Here is a 5,053-nt window from a genome sequence, read left to right as displayed (position 1 = left end):
TTCCTGACCACTTAGGCATTTGGATTCCCTCCATGCTACTCCTAGACTCCCTTAAAGTAAGATTGTACTGAATGGCTTCATTGGTTATAATAACCCAATGGTTCTCAGCCCTGTTTGCACATTAGAATCACCTGAACAAGTTCCTCAGGTGATTCTATTGGGTATCTAGAATTGCAAACTGATAGTCATTTCCCTCGAAGTTACAATACTTTTACTAGCTCTACACAAATTGATTTATATGACATTTGATTCTGAAATCAGCTGTGATTCATTGCTAAAAATTAACTGCATGACTTCATAATACCTTAAAAGACCATTCATCAGAATGAATGCACTGTCAAAAAGAGAGAGAACTTAGAGGACAGAGCAGGGTGCAAGGAATCCAAGTTTGGGGGCAATCTCAAAATTAGGTAAAAGAAAAAAAGAGAAGCAAGGAGGGATTTAAAAACAAAACACAACACAACACAACACAACAAAACAAAACAAGAGAACCAGGATTGGCAAGTACCATAGAAACCAAAGTGGGAAACAAATGCAAGAAGGACTAAGCTCAACTTTCTTTTCCTCTCAAACATCTCCCATCCCAAAAGGAAGGATTTTTCTGGGCTAGTGGGTGTGGCATGACCCTCAGGACCAAAGCCACACTGCCTGGCTTCAAATACCCACTCTACCATTCCCCAAGAATACAACATTGGACAAGTCACTAAACTCGGTGTACCTTTATCTCATCACCTAGGAAATGGGAGAATGGTAGTCTCTTCCTAGGGCTATTGTGAGACCTAAGCAAGGTACCAAGAACAGCACTTGAGAAATAGTATATATTACGTTGAGTGTTAGCTATGTTTATTTAAATCATGCCATGCATTCTCCTTCTGCAGCATTTGTCCCAGTTGTCATCTTACAATTTCTTTTGGTGATTAAGTTGACCCATCTTGTATATCCTCCCTTTTGAATTAACTAAGAGTCAACTAATTTGGGACCTTAATTACATCTGCAAAATCCCCTTATCTTTGCCTTAAAATGTAACCTAATAACAGGAGGAATACCCCATCATGTTCACAGATTCTCCCCACAGAGAGGGAAGGGAATTATACAAGGCATGTATGCCAGAAATAGGAATCTTAGGGGCCATCTTAGAATTACCTACCACGGGAATTACAGTTGACCCTTGAACAACTGGGGGTTAGGGGAGTTGGCCTCCCATGCAGTCGAAAATCCTTGTATAACTTTTGACTCCCCAAAATGTAACTAATAGCCTACTGTGGACTGGAAGCCTTACCAGTAACATACACAGTTAATACATACTTTGTATGTTATATGTATTATATACTGTATACTTAAAGAAAAAATGTTATTAAGAAAATCATAAAGAAGAGAAAATAATTTTACTATTCATTAAGTGGAATTGGATTATCATAAAGATTTTCATCCTGATCATTGTCTTCATGTATAAGTGGACCAGTGTAGTTCAAACCTGTCATTCAAGTGTATTTGAGTAATCTCTCTCTCCCCCACTAGATCATAAACTCTACAGGGGCCTGGGCCATGTCTGTTTTGTAGAATGAACAAACAAATGAATGAATGAAAAATGAAAGAGAACCAGAGAAAAATAGCTGTGTATATATCTGTTTTGATTTACCAAAAGCCTACCGCTATGTTCAAGAAGCAAAGGAGCCCCTACAACTTCACAAAAAGCTGTGGAAAGCTATAAAGCTGATGCCCAGGTGAGCAGCAAGACTGAACCCTTCTTTGGTGCTCATCATGTTCCCTAGAGGCAATGGGGGAGCTGTCTGGGACCTCTGATGGCTTGGGCAGTTCTCACACCACAGGGTCTCCATATGCCCAGCTCTAGCTCCTTGACAGCACCTGGAGCGTAACACCTGGTGCTCCGAACACAGGGGCACCCTCTGATCTCAACTGTTTATGAAGAGATCAAGGGCATCCTGAGTGAGGAAAGGAAGGGGAGAAATGGTATCTAAGGTCAAACCTAAGAACTTCAGAGAAAGAATTCAATATCTTACCTCAAAGGCACCCAGAGTATTTTTTTCTTTTCCTTTTCCTTTTTACTTGGGGTGTAGGAAGTGCCACAATTACTATATGGTCTGAACTGTAGATCACCATATTGTTCTCTCATTCACTGGCCCCATTCCCTTCCTAGCGACTGAGCCCCTGTTCTGGGCCAGGACCCAGGATGGGTCCACTCATCCTGTATGAGTGGTATGAGATATAATTCTCATACCATATGATTCACTCATTATAAAATGTATAGTTCAGTGGTTTTTAGTATATTTACAGAGTTGCACAACCATCAACACTATCTAATTCCAGGACATTTTTTAACCACCCCTTAAAGGACACCCAGTCCCCTTTAGCAGTCATGGCCCATTCCCCCACCTTCTGCCCCTCACTCAGTTTTGATTGAGGCAGGATCCCTGCCCTCAAGGCTCTCTCAACCTAGTACCACATCACTGGGCTCTGGGGGCCAAAAGGCCAAGATTCCAGTACTGGCTGTGCTCCTGACTAGCTAGCTGGCCTTCTTTTTCTGGGGCTCAGTTTTCTTAGATATAAAATGATGGGGCTGGACAATTAAAAGGGAGTTTGCCGCTTGCATATCTTATCCACAAGCTACTGCTGTGAGCAAGGTATTAGTTTAGTCCAATAGCTTAGCATTCTTCCTGCCTTCATAATGCCTTCACTTTGGTTCACCTCACCTCCAATGCTTTCTCCTCCTTTAGAGCCACTTCAAATGTACTTCTTCCAGGAAGTTTCATATGATGTCCTCTTTTATCTAAACTCCTATGGCAACTAACCGTCTACCACACAACTTGGCCCTTCCTTATCTAGAGAAAGTCTGTGCTTCTTGTGGATGGCTAGGGTGTGGTATCCCACAATGTCATTCTCTTTCTTCACCCAGTACCTCATGTTTTTGCAATTCTTCCCTGTTTGACACCTAGCAAGATATTGCAGTACTTCAGAACGTGGCTTGGGTTGGGAAAGAAACAGGATGGGACTAAAATGGTGTGGGTACTTCTTATATGCCCAGTCCATGCTGAGAATCCGATATGCCACACTGGAGGCTCCCAGCAGCAACTTGTGGGGTAGAACCAAGGCTGGGAAGGGTCAAATTACTTGGCCAAGCTAGTAAGCAACATAAAAAAGATGAAAATCCATCTGTGTAAATCCTAGGTTTGTGCTTTTAACCTCTATGCTATGATGGCTCTCACTACAGTAGGAGATGCTGGAGGGGATGTAGTCAGATAAAGTCCAAATTCTTCCTGTAACTAATGGGCATTGGGCTCATGACAGAAAGCAGTGACCTATGCAGCTCCATCACAGCCAGCTGCATGCTGGGCACACAGTAGGTCCTCAGCTCCTGCTTGCTCAGGCTCTGGGTGAACCATCAAGACACTGAGATAAGACAGCAGACTTGTGGGAGGATGTGGCTGCCCCCTGAATCTCAGTAGAAAAATAGTTTACCTCAAACAGGCCTAATTTCTGTTAAGAATTAATTTTCAGTTAGCCAGGGATTTCTTTAAAATTGCCCTTAAACCCATCTTATTATTTTCACGGAGAAGCTCTACATTTTAGAACGCTTCACCCACCAATGCTCGATGGAGCTCTGGTTTTCTGATGAGAAAAGTGATAAGTGTTCATTGTGGGAAACTTTAAAATGCAGAAAAATGTAAAGAAGGAAACAAAAGCACCCACAACCTAAAGATAACCACTGATAACATTTTGGAGTATTTCCTTCTAGACTTCCTGGCTTGCATGCATTCTCTCTCAATAAAGAAATAAATACACATATATTTGGCATCACTGGAATCACATGGAGTATATAACTTTATACCTGCTTTATCCCTGTGCATTTTTCCATTGATTTCCAAATTTGTCCCTGTTAGGAACTGATGTTGTAAACAAGTTGATTTGAGCACTGGCTCTCAGGCACTTTCCATAACCATCAAGTACTGAAACCTAATCAAGTGGCAAGAGCTCCAAAGCCTGGAGGGTGGTGGAGTAATTTGCAGAGGTTGTTGTTTGATAGCCTAGGAATTCTCTTCCATTTACCTGGCACTTAATTATGTAGCACCAGGCAATGGTACTTAACTGTTTTTTGTCTCCTCAATTCGTTTACGAGCTGCAGAACAAGGGCAAGGTATGAATCTTTGGTGCCCTATACACTTCACTCTGCATTTTTTCAATAAACAATGGCTAAATGGGCTTAAACGTATTTTTGAGGTATTTTTGGTCAGTGTAGTAAGTGGCCCCCACAAAAATGTTTTGGTAAATCTGGTGATTCGTTTGATGATCTGTGAGACCAGGGAAAGCTCTAAGTAGAAAATCTTAGCCACAAAGGTCATCTTCCTTCCCAGGAAGAGGAGGCGCCATCTTGTACCCAATGCACATTTCCTCTGTCTTCCCTGCTTGAGGACCATCCACACTGAGCTGAAATTGGGTGCTCCCAACTGTTCCTTATCCTCCTCCTGAGGCTCAGCTTTCTAAAACCACCCTGGCAGGCACTCATAAAAATGGGTTGCACCAAGGCTTCAACTTAGAGAAACAGAAGGGAATGACACTGATGGCTCTTGGGCTGGGGTGACTCAGTTTCTCTGGGCCTTGTTACTGAGAGCCAAGAGTCCAGCTGAGTGCCTCTCCTGGGCAACCTTTAGAGGATGAATTATTGCTCACCCCATTGAGATTCTCTGTTTCTGGAAGATTGGGGTAGGTGAGGGGAAAAATCAACTCATGGTTTCAGCCTGGGGACTTGATTGTATAATACCTGCACAGAAACCCATCTTTTAAATAAAATTCTGGAAAAGTATAAAAGTAATTTAACAATATTACCAAAAAAGGAGAAAAGGAATACAATTACCAATTACTCAAAAACCTACCTAACATAACTATTGTTGTCATATTTCCTTCTTAGTCTTATTTTTATATATTTTTTTCATGGTTATAATAATAGAATACATGTAATTTATGCATCCTGCTTTTTTTCACTTAGCCTCTCCTAATAAGCGTTTTTCTATGTTGCTTCATATTTTAATAACCACTG

This window comes from Symphalangus syndactylus, chromosome X, assembly GCF_028878055.3.
Source record: "Symphalangus syndactylus isolate Jambi chromosome X, NHGRI_mSymSyn1-v2.1_pri, whole genome shotgun sequence".
Lineage (NCBI taxonomy): Eukaryota > Metazoa > Chordata > Mammalia > Primates > Hylobatidae > Symphalangus > Symphalangus syndactylus.
Note: the sequence above shows the minus strand (reverse complement) of the source record.